Source organism: Dendrobates tinctorius, unplaced genomic scaffold (assembly GCF_039654945.1).
Source record: "Dendrobates tinctorius isolate UK_male_01 unplaced genomic scaffold, ASM3965494v1 ptg000060l, whole genome shotgun sequence".
NCBI classification, from domain to species: domain Eukaryota; kingdom Metazoa; phylum Chordata; class Amphibia; order Anura; family Dendrobatidae; genus Dendrobates; species Dendrobates tinctorius.
Genome location: NW_027361728.1, coordinates 18539238 through 18559051, shown reverse-complemented (window position 1 = coordinate 18559051; position 19814 = coordinate 18539238).

Genomic DNA, 19814 nt, shown 5'->3' with positions numbered 1-19814 from the left:
GTGCAGCATCTGACACAACCTATTCTGGAAGCCTGTGCTAAAATTTATTCTGCGGTGTTGCTATCAGTGCGTCAAGAGTGGGAGAAGAGGGTTGCATTGACAATCCAACACAATGGGCAGCACTTTGAACACATTTTATAAGTGGTCGTAAACTTGGAAATAGCGCATGAAAGAATAAAGTTACGTTAAAACCAATCACACCATTATTTTTCTTGTGAAAATCTCAATTAGTTTGATGTGTCACATGACCCTCTTCCCATTGGAATTAATAAAGTTGGATCCAAAGTGGCCCACTTCAAAATGGCCACCTTTCCCCCTCCTATATATTAATGTGCCAAAAACAGGAAGTTGATATCACCAACCATTCCCATTTTATTTAGGTGTATCCATATAAATGGCCCACCCTGTAGATTAAATGATAATCAGAGAGTAGATGCCAGGCTAAGTGTGATACAACTGGCAGCAGCAGAATGGTGGAGAAGACAACCAATGGATAGGCAAGTAGACAAACAGTATGGACGATTTAACAATTGGCATCAGCCAATCAGCCATAGGTGCATGGATGACTTCATTGATCCATGCCTCGTTCATTCTGGAAAATTTGAAATTTGCCACACTTGTGGTGAAAAACCAGGCCCTCTTTGATGTGACAAATCTACTGACTGCACTAAATACCTTCTCTGATTTGACATTGTTGGTTGAACACAACAGTAGAGATGGGTGGACATCTGGATGTTCAGGCCTGGTGGGTTCGGACGAACAGTTACAAAAAGTTTCGTTTCGGGCACCAAAACAGTACCCGGACCCGAACCTGAACCCAGACCCCATTCACTTGAATGGGGGGCCCGAACATCCAGTGTTTGCCACACTGTCATGTGCATGACAGCGCGGCAAACACAGCTTCTGATCAGCAGTGAAATCATCCCCGCTGGTCAAAAGACAGCGTGAGTGCTCAGCTGTGATCGAAGGTATAAAGTTTACCTCCAATCAACCAAAAAGACAGCACTCTGTAGCGCTATAGCATGCAAACATTAAATATGAAAATTGAATTGCATTACTGCACTAGAAATATGAAAAACTGAGAATGCTTAGCACATAAATTGGCCAGTTCATGTGTGCCTGGCAGCCACGTTAAGGTGATTCTCATTTGCCAGGACCTAATGCCTAATGCCTCTAAGGCCACACTCACAGCAGCTCAGACACCAGTGGTTCTCAGTCTGGACGGTTGCATCTTGGCACCGTCCAGGTTGAAAACTGTCTATCCCACAGACATGGATTACGGCATGGGTGAGAATGACAGACAGGTATATTGTTGCTTTTTTATTTTAGTTTTCTTACAGGAGATCGAGAGCCTCAGTGGAATTAGGTGAGGTCATAAGTATGGTTTATTTAAGATTATTAGAGGAGTCTGTGTCATTCTTTCACTTAAAGGACTTTTTCTGGGTGTCTGTGTTTTCATACAATGTGACTATGGGGTTAGTAATGGGGGTGTCTTATTGATGCCTCTCCATTACTAACCTCGGGGCTTGATGTCACCTGACAATACAAAGGTGACATCAACCCCCCAACTATCACCCCACCTGCCACCGCTACAGGGCAAGTGGGAAGAGCCAGGCAAAGTGCCAGAATTGGTTCAGCTAATAGATGTGCCTTTTAGGGTCACTGCTGGAGCAGGAAAGAGTGGCGCATTTCTGCAGGTCACAGGCTGGGATGAGGGGGTGTTCAGATGTGCGGTGGGTGTCGCGTGCAGCGGGTGTCCGGTACTGCGGGTGTCCGGTACTGAGGGGGCTCTGCCAACATTGTATGAAAGACCAGAGCCCCAATAGTTCCATGGCTTCCTATGCGGTGGACTCTGGGAAAATGGCTGCCGGGAGGGGGCGCATGCACAGATGGAGATCTCGGCACCAAGATTTCGGGAGATGAGATTTCAGCACATCCGAATACCCCCTCATCCCAACCTGCGGCCTGCAGCAATGCTCCACTCTTTCCTCTTCCAGCAGAGACCCTTGGACCCCACTTCACCGCAGTCGCTAACCCCGGTAAGCAATAAGACGCATGAATTGTATTAAAAGACGTTTTCTTCCTATTTTTCTCCTCAAAATTTGGGGTGTGTCTTATAATCTGGAGTGTCTTATAATCTGCAAAAATTAAAAAAAACAGTGTGGGGACCCCTCTATTCTTGATAACCAGCCTTGCTGAAGTTTGTCTCACTGTTTTTAGCGGCTGCAGGTGTTGGATGACGGGAGCAGTTGTCCCATCAGCTGACACCATTCACAGTGTGAGCGCTCACATTGTCATTTGACAGCAAGGGAACTGTGGCTCTCTAACTGGTGGGGATGATTTCCCAGCCGATCAGAAGCGGTGTTTGCTGCGCTGCCATGCACATGACAGCGCAATAAACACCCAGTGTTCAGGCAGCCAAATCTAACCTCCTGACGAAACTGCAGCGACAGTGAAACGCGCGTCGAGTTGTGTCATCACATTCATCCCCCATTTCATCATGACTGCAGGTAAAGGTTATATTATATCTTTAGCAGTATCTTATGATTCTGATTATGGATAGTTTGTATTTGTATACTTTATGCTGATGGTACCTAGTATATTTTGTTGATTGTTATAGCCATTTATATACTTATATGCGTGGTATGGTACTTAATAATTGTTTGCACCTAAATATCCCTTGTCATTTGTATTAGGTCAGCTAGGTACTTACAGTGGGGAAAAAAAGTATTTAGTCAGTCAGCAATAGTGCAAGTTCCACCACTTAAAAAGATGAGAGGCGTCTGTAATTTACATCATAGGTAGACCTCAACTATGGGAGACAAACTGAGAAAAAAAAATCCAGAAAATCACATTGTCTGTTTTTTTTTCATTTTATTTGCATATTATGGCGGAAAATAAGTATTTGGTCAGAAACAAAATTTCATCTCAATACTTTGTGATATATCCTTTGCTGGCAATGACAGAGGTCAAACGTTTTCTGTAAGTCTTCACAAGGTTGCCACACACTGTTTTTGGTATGTTGGACCATTCCTCCATGCAGATCTCCTCTAGAGCAGTGATGTTTTTGGCTTTTCGCTTGGCAACACGGACTTTCAACTCCCTCCAAAGGTTTTCTATAGGGTTGAGATCTGGAGACTGGCTAGGCCACTCCAGGACCTTGAAATGCTTCTTACGAAGCCACTCCTTCGTTGCCCTGGCGGTGTGCTTTGGATCATTGTCATGTTGAAAGACCCAGCCACGTTTCATCTTCAATGCCCTTCCTGATGGAAGGAGGTTTGCACTCAAAATCTCACGATACATGGCCCCATTCATTCTTTCATGTACCCGGATCAGTCGTCCTGGCCCCTTTGCAGAGAAACAGCCCCAAAGCATGATGTTTCCACCACCATGCTTTACAGTAGGTATGGTGTTTGATGGATGCAACTCAGTATTCTTTTTCCTCCAAACACGACAAGTTGTGTTTCTACCAAACAGTTCCAGTTTGGTTTCATCAGACCATAGGACATTCTCCCAAAACTCCTCTGGATCATCCAAATGCTCTCTAGCAAACTTCAGACGGGCCCGGACATGTACAGGCTTAAGCAGTGGGACACGTCTGGCACTGCAGGATCTGAGTCCATGGTGGCGTAGTGTGTTACTTATGGTAGGCCTTGTTACATTGGTCCCAGCTCTCTGCAGTTCATTCACTAGGTCCCCCCCGTGTGGTTCTGGGATTTTTGCTCACCGTTCTTGTGATCATTCTGACCCCACGGGGTGGGATTTTGCGTGGAGCACCAGATCGAGGGAGATTATCAGTGGTCTTGTATGTCTTCCATTTTCTAATTATTGCTCCCACAGTTGATTTCTTCACTCCAAGCTGGTTGGCTATTGCAGATTCAGTCTTCCCAGCCTGGTGCAGGGCTACAATTTTGTTTCTGGTGTCCTTTGACAGCTCTTTGGTCTTCACCATAGTGGAGTTTGGAGTCAGACTGTTTGAGGGTGTGCACAGGTGTCTTTTTATACTGATAACAAGTTTAAACAGGTGCCATTACTACAGGTAATGAGTGGAGGAAAGAGGAGACTCTTAAAGAAGAAGTTACAGGTCTGTGAGAGCCAGAAATCTTGATTGCTTGTTTCTGACCAAATACTTATTTTCCACCATAATATGCAAATAAAATGAAAAAAAAACAGACAATGTGATTTTCTGGATTTTTTTTTCTCAGTTTGTCTCCCATAGCTGAGGTCTACCTATGATGTAAATTACAGACGCCTCTCATCTTTTTAAGTGGTGGAACTTGCACTATTGCTGACTGACTAAATACTTTTTTGCCCCACTGTATATATAGTTGCCTTTGGGGGCTATACCTTCTGTGTGCTTCATTGTGTCATATTGTCCCTATTCTTTGGTATCTATCTTATTTATATATTGTGTTGTCGTGTATATGGAATTTTTAATTGGATTTAATAATATATATATATATATTTGCAAATATTTTGATCATTGTCCTTCATTTGTTTTTATTTTAAAAAGTAGAGAGAAAAAAGTAAAAATTTAGATGAAAAAAATGAAAAGAAAAATCAGTAGATGTAAAAGAGTTTGTATGAAAAAATTACAGTGACATTCGCTACACTAATACCCTACTATAAAGTTACACAGCAAAAACTATTCTTTTTTTTTGTAAATGAAAAATGGACTTCACTAATACTACAACTCCCCTAATGCACTAGCTAAAAATTTACTTGCTGCTAGCTATTCTTTTCTTAAAAAAAAAAAAAAATTACGTCACAAATAGAGATGAGCGACTTTGCCTTTTTTCAGGTCGAGTCGGGTTTCATAAAACCCTACTTTCTCAAAAGTCAGGTCGAACGAAATCGGCTGATTATAGTGAAAAGTCGAAGGCCGACTGAAACACTTTGAAACCCAATGCAAGTCAATGGAGGACAGGAAACACACCTACAGTGCCCATTTTAATGCCAAAAACAACAATTCTTATTACTTAAGCTTGTCAACCTTAATTTACTTTATACTAATAGTTATGCATTGAAAACTGGGGGTTATTTGGCTAAAGTTGTGGGTGGGGTAGGGCTGGCTCCAGATTTTCGTGGACCCTGGGCCAAAGAGTGTCACTGGGCTCTTTTAACACATGCCACAATTCATGATCCTCTGATACGGCAGAGAAATAGCGGTATAGTACAATGAAAAATACTTCACTTCTTACATCTCATGACTGATATCCATTTTAAATTCTCCAATAGTTCCAAAAACGGACAGTATATTACTCCATACAGTATTATGGCCACCGCATAGTGCGCTATACAGAGTAATGAGGCCCATATATTTCTCCATACAGAATCATTGGTCCCATATAATGTTCCATACAGTATAGGATGAGCTCCACATAATGATACAGTATATGTTGTTCCCCATGGATGAAGCTCCACTGTCTTATGGGCCCAAATAATGCTCCATATATAACGGGCCCCATTTCTAATGTTCCAGTGCATAATGGGCCCTGTAAATGCTGCTTCAGTGTCTGATGTCCACCTTTGGAATGCTCCAGTGTATGGTGTGCCTCATATATCATTCTCCAGAGTATAGTGCTCCCCAAAAATAGCTGTCCCAACATTGAAAACAATTAAATAAGTCTCCTCGCATAGGAATCCCTGTACTAGTCTGGACTCCTCGTCATCCCCATCTTCCATCTCACTGCACTTGGACTGTTTAGGCAGAGGGCATACAGACGTGATGTCATCACGCTCTCTGACCAGAATGTCACTGTCAGGAAACGCGGAAGACGTCACGGCGGTGGAGCAGGGAGAGGTAAGTATTTCAACTTTGCAAGTGCTGTGATCCCGAGCAAGCAGGGGGGCCCACTCGTTGGCGACGGCACTGGCACAGTGCCCCTCATAGTACGCCGGTGTTTCTGACGGCGGGTGTGTACCCCCACCGTCAGAGACACTTGATTCTACTATGAGGGATCTTGTGCCAGTGCCGTTGCCAAAGAGTGTGCCCACCCACCTGTCCAGGGCAACGGCACTTGCACGGGTCATGCGCCAGGTGGTGACCCCCGCCCTGTGGGGGGAGGCAGCCCAGTTAGGGAGGTGTAAAAAATGGCATATGTTGATGTTGGACATTCAGCAGCTGCAAATGTAGTAATTGGAGAAGGCCGCGGATGAGGAGGACAAAAGCAACCCATTTTTCTGGCAACCTACGTGTCAGCAGGGGAGGGTGGGACAAAATCCTTTGAAACCCATGCATGGTTCATTTTAATGAAGGTTAGATCATCAACATTATGGGTCAACAGACGGGTCCTTTTTTCTGTCAGGATTGATCCAGCAGCACTGAAGACTCGTTCAGATAACACACTAGCAGCAGGACAAGCGAGCTCCTGTAAGGCATATTGTGCCAATTCAGGCCAGGTGTCAATTTTACTGGCCCAATAGTCAAAGGGGAATGACCTGTGAGGGAGAACATCGATATGGGAGGAGAAGTACTGTGTTATCATAGTTGACAGCTGCTGTCTCCTGTCACTTTCGATCAATGCAGTATTACCAGTCGTGTGAGCGGTACTTGAAACATCAGTCCACAACATGGTCATGAAACCCCTGTGTCCAACGCCACTTCGGCTGTGTGCACCACGAACACCTCTTCCATGTTGCCCCCTACGGCTCGTTGGAAAAACATCACCGCTGCTGTGTGCTGGGAATGGCTCAAACAATCGGTTTACCAGAGTTGCTTGTTTGTTAGCCAATATTAGCTCTAGGTTCTCCTGTGGCATGATGTTTTGAAATTTGCCTTTATAGCGTGGATCCAGGATGCTGGCCAACCAGTAGTCGTCATCATTCATCATTTTGGCAATGCGGGGGTCCCTTTTTAGGATCTGCAAGGCATAATCAGACATGTGGGCCAATGTTCCAGGTGTCAATCATGCACTGCGAGTGCTGTGTGGAGGAACACTTTCTGACAAATCAACATCCCTCCAGTCACGCACAAACCCTGTACCTGACCTTGCCACGCCAACATTTTTTCTTGCCCCCTGAGAAGCATCCTCCTCCCCAAAATAATCATCCCCATCATCCTCCTCCTCCTCCTCTTCCTCTTCTTCCTCCACCTCGTCCACGAGACTTCCCTGAGCAGACAATGGCTGACTGTCATCAAGGCTTCCCTCCTCCTCTTCCTCCACGGCTGCAGATGCCTGCTCCTTAATGTGCGTCAAAGTTTGCATGAGCAGACGCATAAGTGGGATGCTCATGCTTATGATGGCGTCGTCTGCGCTTACCAGCCATGTGCATTCCTCAAAACACTGAAGGACAATACAGAGGTCTTTCAGCTTCGACCACTGCACACCATGTCTGCCTGCAAACTGCCTGCCCGTGTATCCTTCCACAAATAAATTATAGCCTGCCTCTGTTCGCACAGCCTCTGAACCATGTGCAGGGTGGAGTTCCACCTTGTTGCAACGTCGATAATTAGGCGGTGCTTGGGAAGGTGGAGCAATCGCTGCAGCTTCTGCATACGACTGGCGTGTACGGGCGACCGGCGGATGTGCGAGCACAGTCTTCACACCTTATGGAGCAGGGGTGTTAACTCTGGATAATTATTGAGGAAGCACTGCACCACCGGGTTCAAGGTGTGAGCCAAGCAAGGTATGTGTCTGAGTTTTGAAAGGGCTATGGCTGCCACAAAATTTCGGCCGTTATCACTAACTACCTTGCCTGCCTCAAGATGTAGACTGTCCAGCCATGACTCTGTTTGTCGCTGCAAGTAGTCGGCCAGTACCTCCGCGATGTGTCTGTTGTTGCCCAAAGACATCCTCATCAACACAGCCTGCTGACGCTTACCACTAGCTGTTCGATAGTGGGACACCTCATGTGCAACACTGGCAGCTGCGGATGGAGTGCTCGTGCGACTGCGCTCTGTGGACGAGCTTTTGTTTCTGGAGGAGGAGGAGGAGGGTCGAACGCCTATAGTCAACTGTTTCCTATACCATGGGCTAGACAGCACTGTCCCACCACCGCTGTCCCCTGTGGACCCTGCATCCACCACATTAACCCAGTGCGCAGTGATGGACACATAACAGCCCTGGCCATGCCTACTGGACCATGCATCTGTTGTGAGGTGCACCTTTCCACTCACTGATTGCTTGAGTGCATGGACAATGCGGTTTTTCACATGTACGTGGAGGGCTGGGATGGCTTTTCGCAAAAAAAAGTGCCGACTGGGTAGGTCATAGCGTGGTACTGCATAGGCCATGAGCTCGCGGAAAGCTTTGCTTTCAACCAACCGGTAGGGCATCATCTCTAACGAGATTAGTTTGGCAATGTGGGCGTTCAAAGCCAGTGTACACTCACTGGCCACTTTATTAGGTACACCATGCTAGTAACGGGTTGGACCCCCTTTTGCCTTCAGAACTGCCTCAATTCTTCATGGCAGAGATTCAACAAGGTGCTGGAAGCATTCCTCAGAGATTTTGGACCATATTGACATGATGGCATCACACAGTTGGCGCAGATTTGTCGGCTGCACATCCCTGATGCGAATCTCCCGTTCCACCACATCCCAAAGATGCTCTATTGGATTGAGATCTGGTGACTGAGGAGGCCATTTGAGTACAGTGAACTCATTGTCATGTTCAAGAAACCAATCTGAGATGATTCGAGCTTTATGACATGGCGCATTATCCTGCTGAAAGTAGCCATCAGATGTTGGGTACATTGTGGTCATAAAGGGATGGACATGGTCAGCAACAATACTCAGGTAGGCTGTGGCGTTGCAACGATGCTCAATTGGTACCAAGGGGCCCAAAGAGTGCCAATAAAAAATTCCCCACACCATGACACCACCACCACCAGCCTGAACCGTTGATACAAGGCAGGATGGATCCATGCTTTCATGTTGTTTACACCAAATTCTGACCCTACCATCCGAATGTCGCAGCAGAAATCGAGACTCATCAGACCAGGCAACGTTTTTCCAATCTTCTACTGTACAATTTCGATGAGCTTGTGCAAATTGTAGCCTCAGTTTCCTGTTCTTAGCTGAGAGGAGTGGTACCCAGTGTGGTCTTCTGCTGCTGTAGCCCATCTGCCTCAAAGTTCGACGCACTGTGCATTCAGAGCTGCTCTTCTGCCTACCTTGGTTGTAACGGGTGGCAATTTGAGTCCCTGTTGCCTTTCTATCAGCTCAAACCAGTCTGCCCATTCTCCTCTGACCTCTGGCATCAACAAGGCATTTCCGGCCACAGAACTGCCGCTCACTGGATTTTTTTTCTTTTTCGGACCATTCTCTGTAAACCCTAGAGATGGTTGTGCGTGAAAATCCCAGTAGATCAGCAGTTTCTGAAATACTCAGACCAGCCCTTCTGGCACCAACAATCATGCCACGTTCAAAGGCACTCAAATCACCTTTCTTCCCCATACTGATGCTCGGTTTGAACTGCATGAGATTGTCTTGACCATGTCTACATGCCTAAATGCACTGAGTTGCCGCCATGTGATTGGCTGATTAGAAATTAAGTCTTAACACACAGTTGGACAGGTGTACCTAATAAAGTGGCCAGTGAGTGTACATGGATGAGAGGATGAGCACTTTCTTGTCCTACTGAGAGTCTCAAGTAGGGTGAGCTGGACTTGAGAGCTGCATATGGTGGAACTAGCGGTGGACATGGCGGACTGAGAGAGGGTTGGTGATGGTGATGGTGTTGGTGGTGTTGCTGATGGCCTAGATTCAGTCTTTCGTAGCAATAACATTGTGATTCCATGACTGCTTTGCCCTTGCGACGACACCTCGACATTTGCTGCTGGTGGTGTGCTAACCGGTGGGCTTACAGTGGGGGAAGCAATGTAGCCTTGCTGACTACCTTCATTCGGAGCAGGTGCACATGTGGTACGTGAGGTTTGGTAGTCCATCCATGCTTGCAAGTGCATGGTGGTTAAATGTCTAATTATGCAACTGGTATTCAAATTTCTCAGATTTTTCCCTCAGCTAAAGGTCTTTGCGCACTTCTTACAGATAACTTTTGCCTGATCATTAGGATTTTGTTCAAAAAAGTGCCACACTGCACTCTTCCTACTATGGAAGACATTTTGAGACCTTGCACGCTGTGCTAATTTGACCGTCTGGCCAAGCTGTCCTGCAACTCTTTTGGTTTTTGTAACACATTTTTGGACTGCTACAGTCCTGCCAGATAACAGCTGTTGCGATGTCGTTGCCTGCTGCGGATCCTCTTCCTCCTCTTCTGAGCTATTGGCAGCGGCACCCTCTTCCCCCAATGGATGCCAATCTGGGTCAACAACTGGGTCATCCATCACCTCCTCTTCAATTTAATGTGCACCTTCCTCTGTGTCACCTTGTAAGGTGGTATAGTACGCGGGAAGGGGCACCTGAGTTTCATCAGGGTCTGATTCTGCCTCAGTACACTGCGAGGACAATGTTGTGCTCTGAGTAAATATACCAGCAGAAAAATCTAGCAGTGGCTGTGCATCAGTGCACTCCATGTCAGATTCATCTTGGACTGCGGTATTCACGTTTTCACTTGATAACCCAGGCATGGTATGTGAAAAGAGCTCCATGGAGTAATCGGTAGTGTGGCCTGCCACATCCTTCACTTTTGGTAGGGGTGAAGGACACAAGGAAAGGTGTTGTTCCTGACCAGGAGCCTCCACTGACGACTCAGTGCTTTTATTTTTTGAAACTTCAGAAGAGGAGGTGAGAGAGCTGGAGGCTGTGTCAGCAATGTAAGCCAAAACTTGTTCCTGAGGCTCCGGCTTTAAAAGTGGTTTACCTACTCCCAGAAAAGAGAGCCTTCAAGGCCTTGTGGAGCCAGACGATGATGCAGGCTCAACACCTCCTGCCTTAGGTGCTATTGTGCTTTTGCCACTACCAACAGATGCAACACCACCACCATCAGGACCAGCTGGCAACCCCCGCCCACTTCCATGGCGTCTTCCACCATACTTGCTCATTTTTGTGAAAATGTACCCAAAATACCACCAGCTATATGGTACTGTAAAACAAGGTAGAAGGTGTATCTACTATTGGTGAGAATTTGAATCTCACTATAGATTTGAGAACTCTGAACTATTGTCTCAGGCCCAGGAGAGATTATACCTCAATATAACAGGCTGAAATTGGATGGTGTATGACAAGGTGGAGGGTGTCTATAGGATTGGTGAGAATTTGAATCTCGCTATAGATTTGAGGAAGCTGAACTATTGCCTCAGACCCAGTAGAGATTACACCTCAATGTAACAGGCTGAAATTGGATGGTGTATGACAAGGTGGAGGGTGTCTATAGGATTGGTGAGAATTTGAATCTCACTATAGATTTGAGGACGCAGAACTATTGTCTCAGGCCCAGGAGAGATTACACCTCAATGTAACAGGCTGAAATTAGATGGGGAATGACAAGGTGGAGGGTGTCTATAGGATTGGTGAGAATTTGAATCTCACTATAGATTTGAGGATGCACAACTATTGTCTCAGGCCCAGGAGAGATTACACCTCAATGTAACAGGCTGAAATTGGATGGTGTATGACAAGGTGGAGGGTGTCTATAGGATTGGTGAGAATTTGAATCTCACTATAGATTTGAGGACGCAGAACTATTGTCTCAGGCCCAGTAGAGATTACACCTCAATGTAACAGGCTGAAATTGGATGGTGTATGACAAGGTGGAGGGTGTCTATAGGATTGGTGAGAATTTGGATCTCAATAGAGATTTGAGGACGCTGAACTATTGTCTCAGGCCCAGGAGAGATTACACCTCAATGTAACAGGCTGAAATTGGATGGTGTATGACAAGGTGGAGGGTGTCTATAGGATTGGTGAGAATTTGAATCTCACTATAGATTTGAGGACGCAGAACTATTGTCTCAGGCCCAGGAGAGATTACACCTCAATGTAACAGGCTGAAATTGGATGGTGTATGACAAGGTGGAGGGTGTCTATACGATTGGTGAGAATTTGCATCTCACTAGAGATTTGAGGACGCTGACAATGATGCTCTCAGTACAAGTATGGACGCAGGCAGCCTAATTATCAGGACTGCTGCACACACAAAAGGGTGGAAAAATGAACGCTTGGTAACTGTGCAGAAAAGAGGAAGAGAAGTATTTTTGCTTTTAAAAAAGCAGTTTGCTCAGCAGTGTACAAACAGCAATGCAGCTATCAGGGAGCCTTATAAGGCAGCCTAATAACCAACAGAGCTGATGCACAAAAATAGAGCCTCCCATGTCACTGCACACAAAGTGTTGTGTTGTAAGTGGAAATCGCTAACAGCAGAAATAGTTTTTTGGTTCTTCTTCCCTGCCTAACGCTCTCCCTTATTCTGAATAAGCAGCAGCAACCTCTCCCTAATGCTAAGATCGGCAGAAGTAAGATGGCGGTCGGCGTTCATGCCCTTTTATAGCCCCTGTGACGCCACACAAAGCAAGCCATTCACTTGCATGCCCTTCTCAAAGATGGTGGTGACTGATGCCTATGTCATTGCATTGCCCACAGTGTGCGTCCTCCATCATTGGCTGAAAAAGGGCGCTGGAAGCATCTTTTGAAACGCGACTTTGGCGCTCTGGTCGCCGACCTCATGGCCGACCTCACACTATGGTCGGGTTTCGTTTCATCAGACCCGACTTCAGCAAAAGTTGCCGACTTTTGAATATGACCGACCCGTTTCGCTCAACTCTAGTCACAAACACTGCGACGTACACTCCCCTAATGCACTAGCTAAGAAATTACACAGCAATGGCAATTCTTTTTTTATTACGAAAGAAAAACGCTACCTCCCTACCTATACAGCTAATCTGTACTATTTTTTCTCTCTTCTGAAAAAAAATCAGACGTCACTAACACTGTGACATCCGCTACTCTAATGCTCTACCTCCCTACCTACAGAGCTACTGTACTTAATAAGATGTCACTAACACTGTGATGTTTGCTACTCTAACTAGCTATAAAAAGAAAAAGCCCTTTGGCGTAGACTCTGATCAGCAACGATACTGATCAGACTACTGCGGCCACAGGACGCACACGAAAAATGCGCAAAAAATAAAATTAGAAGTGCGTGGGAAAGGTAGTGGGGAAGGGTGGGAGCTAGAACAGGGATTGGGAAACTGCTGCGATCACAGATCAGTCATACAGCAGCCACCTCACAGCACATGAGAGAGGCCGTACTAGGCCATAGGCCGTAAAAGGGAGGCCGTCGTGACAGGGTTGAGAGGGACAGAAGAAGCTGCGGACGATGGTTAAGGAAATGTAGCGTAAGGGGTTAATTTATTGAGCTGAGCTGAGCTGGGCTGGGTTTACTAGATGGGAGGGTCAAAAGAAGGGGGGTCAGGGGCTGCTAGTATAAATAGGGGGAGCCATCTTAGAGGGTCAACCATTTTAGGTACCCCTTAGTAGCTGTAGGAATCAACCAACCAACCTTCCTTTGTATTTTGGGTTATGGGCATATGGGGGTTCTTAATTTTGTTTTAGTGGAACCTTTCGAGCGGTACGGCTATTCAAAATTATTATATGATATTATTTACTTGTATGTTCTTTGTTACGGCAGTAGGGCGTGGGGGTGGTTCTCGAAGTTGATGAGGCTGGATGCTCGGGGGGGATCGGAAGAGGTCCTGGACTCCCTCCAGTGAGGGTTCAAGTGGACGGGTATTTTAGGTATCCCGAGGAAGGAATAAAGGGGACTTGGATAAGGTAATGGTTTCTGGCCGGGCTGGTTGTTTTTGGTGCCTCTGAGATGGTGCTTTACGGCTGGAGGCAAGACTCGACCTGGGGCCATGTTGGTTTATTGACATCATGGGTTTTGTTTTCGGGGCTTCGAGGACCACCCCTCCGGGTTGTGAATTACTGTAAAACGTTTGTTTATATGTTAATAAATGGCTGCTGTGGCCAAATTATCCAAACAACTAGTGCATCTGTCTTTATTTGATTTACGAGGGAATAGGGGGCCAAGGGGTTGGGAAAAGAGGAGGGGGGCTTTGTCTTGAATGATGGTAAAGGGTATAGAAGCTATGAAGAGTCTCGAATACCCCTTTGTCAAGACAGATCGTAGGAGGTAGAAGTTACAACATAGATCACAGGAAGATCGCACTGGCCACCAATTATTTTTTCTTTCAGGTAACAGGGGGTATACAACAGCTCTACACATCAACTCTGAGGTAGAGATAGCATGCAGAGTGGTGATCGCTATTTTATATTAACCCCTTTAGCACTAATTGGTCAGTAACTATTTTTCAGCTAATCAGTGTCAAAGAGGTTAATCAGGAGAGGTGCCGTCATGACCACCCCATCCAGTGTGTCTCAGACAGCACTAATCACAGCATGTCACATGTTTTTTTTAAACTTTATTGTGACATCACAGTGATTGGCTGGTAAGCCTCCAAGGCGATGTTCAGGGATAGCCTGCTGTCAGAGATCACACGGTGACCGGAAATAGCGGCGCCGTATATATACTGCACTTTGTGAGCATGCAACTCCCGCAGTGTCGTATACTGTATATACAGCCCATGTCATGAAGGGGTTTATAAGCACAGATCACCACTGACTCCGGTTGATATTATAATTGATATTTTGTAAAAGTGAATGAGATGTAATGCTAAATTTAACAATTTACCTTAAAATGGTAAAGTATCAGATGATATCTATGGACAGACATGATGTAGCAGAGGGAAGCACTTGTGACTGCAAACATTTTTAAAATCCTGAAATTGTCTCTACACTGAATAAATCTGTAAAGTTGTATTTTTTACTCTTTTTTAACTTGTGGTGTTCTGCAATTAAATTATTTTATGCCTTATACATCTGCCCAGAGTGTGTACATGTGTTTGCCTTTTTCACTGTGGTTTGTCTCTTGTCATTAGCTGTTCACTTTCAATGCATTCCAGCACAGCATTCCTGACTCTTTACCTTTATAATGACAGCACATTAAACACAGTTATAAAAATAAAAAAGATGATGTGACAGAAAAAGTATCCTAATCCTCCCTGCTATAAAAGAAGGTGCCACGGATCTGGATCTAAGAGTTTTATGGAGGTTTCTTTAACACCACTCTGCAGACCTTACAGCCAAAATATGAAAATCTTTAAGCAAACAAGTAGCAGACAAAACATGATTTTTTCTTTTTCATATTTTATATCATGCCGAACTCAACCTAAAGTAATATAAAAATATATATTTAAAAATATTTTTATAAAAGTCATTGTCAGATACAAATGGCGCAGAAGGATCACAGTTGGTATATGGTAGGATCCTTTTTAATGTTTACGTTCATGTTTATTCCTTTGATGTGGACAAACATCAGTTTTTCTCAGAGGTGGAAAGAAAAAATAAAGCTTCTCCACTTTCTCCATTCTTTTAGTCCGTAAAAGTAGGACCACACTCTGAACCGTAAACTTTCATTGTCGATTTTGATCCGACTTTTGTATGAAAATCGGACATGTCTCCAATTTTTTTTTCGCGCCACTCGGTCAAATGAAAAAGTCGGACCTGTGCACAGCCCCATACAGCACCTGTTAGAACTATGTTTTTAGTTGTTTTAGATCTATTTAAAAAAAAAGTTATTAAAGGGAATCTGTCACCCATTTTTTGTGATATGATGTAACGATATCATTCAATTTAGTGTCACATAAGCATTATAGCAGTACTTTTGATACCCCCTGACTCCCCACCTTTGATGCATAAATACCGGTTTTAGCTCTCCTGCGGTGTATGTAAATCTCCACGGTCCGGTCCGATGGGCAGGGCTTAGTCTCCTTCTCTCCCCCCCTCCTCGGCTTGCTGTATGTATTGTGATCTGTGAATATCACAGATCCCGTAGAGTTACCGCGTGTGCGCATTGAAATGTCCTCCCACGCGTGCGCAGTATGCTTTGCCCAACTGTGGGCAAAGCATAAAATCATTATTTCGCATGGACCGGCATACGCCATTACATTCTATGGCCCGGAAGTGTCGCAATACTTCCGGGTCATAGAACGTAATTGCGTATGCATGCCTTAGCCTCCTATATATTCAGACATAGCTTGGGGAAGACATTCATGCAGGGGGCATTTATGCACATTTAATCGAAGTACATTTAATCAAAGATAAGACATTTATATACATCTACTCCATGTACATTCGGTTTACAACAAATACAGTCATATGTTAAAGTTTGGGCACCCCTATTAATGTTAACCTTTTTTCTTTATAACAATTTTGGATTTTGCAACAGCTATTTCAGTTACATATATCTAATAACTGATGGACTCAGTTATATTTCTGGATTCAAATGAGGTTTATTGTACGTACTAACAGAAAATGTGCAATCTGCATTTTAACAAAATTTGACCGGTGCAAAAGTATGGGCACCCTTATCATTTTCCTGATTTGAACACTCATAACTACTTTTTGCTGACTTCCTGAAGCACTAAATTGGTTTTGTAACCTCATTGAGCTTTGAACTTCATAGCCAGGTGTATCAAATCATGAGAAAAGGTTTTTAAGGTGGCCACTTGCAAGTAGTTCTCCTATTTGATTCTCCTATGAAGAGTGGCATCATGGGCTCCTCAAAACAACTCTCAAATGATCTGAAAACAAAGATTATTCAACATAGCTTTTCAGGGGAAGGATACAAAAGTAGTCTCAGAGATTTAACCTGTCAGTTTCCACTGTGTGGAACATAGTAAGGAATTGGAAGAACACAGGTTCAGTTCTTGTTAAGCCCAGAAGTGGCAGGCCAAGAAAAATATCAGAAAGGCAGAGAAGAAGAATGGTGAGAACAGTCAAGGACAATCCACAGACCACCTCCAAAGACTTGCAGCATCATCTTGCTGCAGATGGTGTCACTGTGCATCGGTCAACAATACAGCACACTTTACACAAGGAGAAGCTGTATGGGAGAGTGATGCAAAAGAAGCCGTTTCTGCAAGCACTCCACAAACAGAGTCGCCTGAGGTATGCAAAAGCACATTTGGACAAGCCAGTTACATTTTGGAAGAAGGTCCTGTGGACTGATGAAACAAAGATTGAGTTGTTTGGTCATACAAAAAGGCGTTATGCATGGAGACTAAAAAACACAGCATTCCAAGAAAAACACTTGCTACCCACAGTAAAATTTGGTGGAGGTTCCATCATGCTTTGGGGCTGTGTGGCCAATGCCAGCACCGGGAATCTTGTTAAAGTTGAGGGTCGCATGGATTCAACTCAGTATCAGCAGATTCTTGACAATAATGTGCAGGAATCAGTGACGAAGTTGAAGTTACGCAGGGGATGGATATTTCAGCAAGACAATGATCCAAAACACCGCTCCAAATCTACTCAGGCATTCATGCAGAGGAACAATTACAATGTTCTGGAATGGCCATCCCAGTCCCCAGACCTGAATATCATTGAACATCTGTGGGATGATTTGAAGTGGGCTGTCCATGCTCGGCGACCATCAAACTTAACTGAACTGGAATTGTTTTGTAAACAGGAATGGTCACAAATACCTTCATACAGGATCCAGGAACTCATTAATAGCTACAGGAAGCAACTAGAGGCTGTTATTTTTGCAAAAGGAGGATCTATGAAATATTAATGTCACTTTTATGTTGAGGTGCCCATACTTTTGCACCGGTCAAATTTTGTTAAAATGCAGATTGCACATTTTCTGTTAGTACAATAAACCTCATTTGAATCCAGAAATATAAATGAGTCCATCAGTTATTAGATATATGAAACTGAAATAGCTGTTGCAAAAAAACAAAATTGTTATAAAGAAAAAAGGTTAACATTAATAGGGGTGCCCAAACTTTAACATATGACTGTATATACCATATGCATTTGTGTAATTTATACGTTGGCAGCTGCATTCACACACATCCACCGCCCTGGCAGTAACTCTCTACACTCCATCCATATTGGCCCCTCACTCCTTTCCTTTCCTATGTATAGCACTCAATGCTCTTTTCACGTTGCTAAATTGCACAGATCCATTCAGTCCCACCATTCAACATCAGAGATGCTCTCACAAATCACTTAACCATCTGCTCACTCTTTCTATCCTCCTTCTCCTAGTCGAAGGAGATATTGCACCCAACCCTGGTCCCCCATGTTATAGAAAGTCAAACCCCCAAACTGCTACACTCAGAAACCCCTCTAATCTTATTAATATTCCCTGCATGCCATCTGTCTCTCTTACTTGTGCCCTTTGGAATTCTCGCTCAGTGTGTAACAAACTCTCCTTCATTCATGACTTCTTCCTTTCTAATTCTCTTAACCTTCTGGCTCTTACTGAAACCTGAATCCAGCAGTCATACACTACCGCAGCTGCTGCTCTTTCATATGGTGGACTACACTTCTCTTTTACTCCAAGATCAGACAATAGAGCAGGTGGAGGCGTTGGTCTGCTCCTATCACCAAAATGTACCTTTCAGGTTATCCCTCAACTACCTTCACTTGTCTTCCCTTCTTTTGAGGTCCATGCCATCAGACTCTACACCCCCTTCTCCTTGCGAGTGGCGGTGGTATATTGTCTTCCCGATCCTTCCCATCAGTTCCTGGATCATTTTGCCACTTGGCTTCCACATTTTCTCTCCTGTTACATCCCTACCCTCATCATGGGCAATTTCAACATCCCCATTGCTCTTCCCCTCTCCCCATCAGCTACTCACCTTTTATCTCTAACCTCCTAGTTTGGCCTTTCGCAGCTTACTAATTCTTCAACGCATGAAGACGGAAACTCCCTCGACTTGGTCTTCTCTCGGCTTTGTGCAGTGGATGATTTTGCAAACTCTCCTCTCCCGCTCTCTGACCACAACCTTCTTTCATTCTCTATCAAGAACAGCCAGGCCGCTCAGGTCACCCCCACTGTCCATACTTATAGAAGCATACAGGCCATTAACATCCAGAAACTTATGAGGAACTTGCAGTCTTCATTGGCCCCTATCTCCTCCATCTCATGTCCTGATTCTGCATTGAAGCATTACAATGAAACACTTCAAAGTGCTCTGAATGAATTTGCACCTCTTTAAATAGAACAACATGACACAGACGGCGACAACCCTGGCACACCCTGCAGACACGTTTCCTGCAGCGGTGCTCCAGGTGCGCCAAACATCTGTGGAGAAAATCCAATCTACACGAAGATTTCATCCATGATAAATTTATGCTTCGAACATACAACACTGCCCTTCACCTCTCAAAACAAACCTATTTCAACACCCTCATCACCTCACTGTCCAATAACCCTAAACATCTCCTTGACACTTTTCATTCTTTACTCAACCCAAGAGTACAGGCCCCAACCACGGAGCTTCGAGCTGACTATCTGGCCAATTATTTCAAAGAAAAAATTGACCAGATCTGACAGGAAATTATCTCCCAATCACCTCATACCATGCACTGTCCTCCCTCCCCCACTGCATCTAGCTCACTCTCTGATTTTGAACCAGTCACAGAAGAAGTAAGCAAGCTCCTTGCATCTTCTCGTCCAACCACTTGCACCAGTGACCCATTTCCCTCACATCTACTCCAGTCCCTTTCCCCTGCTGTCACCCCTCACCTAACTAAAATATTTAACCTCTCTCTCTCTTCTGATATATTTCCCTCCTCATTTAAGCATGCCATCATACATCCACTACTTACAAAACCATCCCTCGACCAAAACTGTGCTGCTAACTATAGACCTGTCTCTAATCTTCCCTTCATCACTAAACTCCGGGAATGCATGGTCCACTCCCATCTTATCCGCTATCTCTTTGATAACTCTCTTCTCGAACCTCTCCAATCCGATTTCCGCTCTTTACACTCTACAGAAACTGCCCTCACTAAAGTCTCTAATGGTCTACTAACAGCTAAATCAAATGGTCACTAC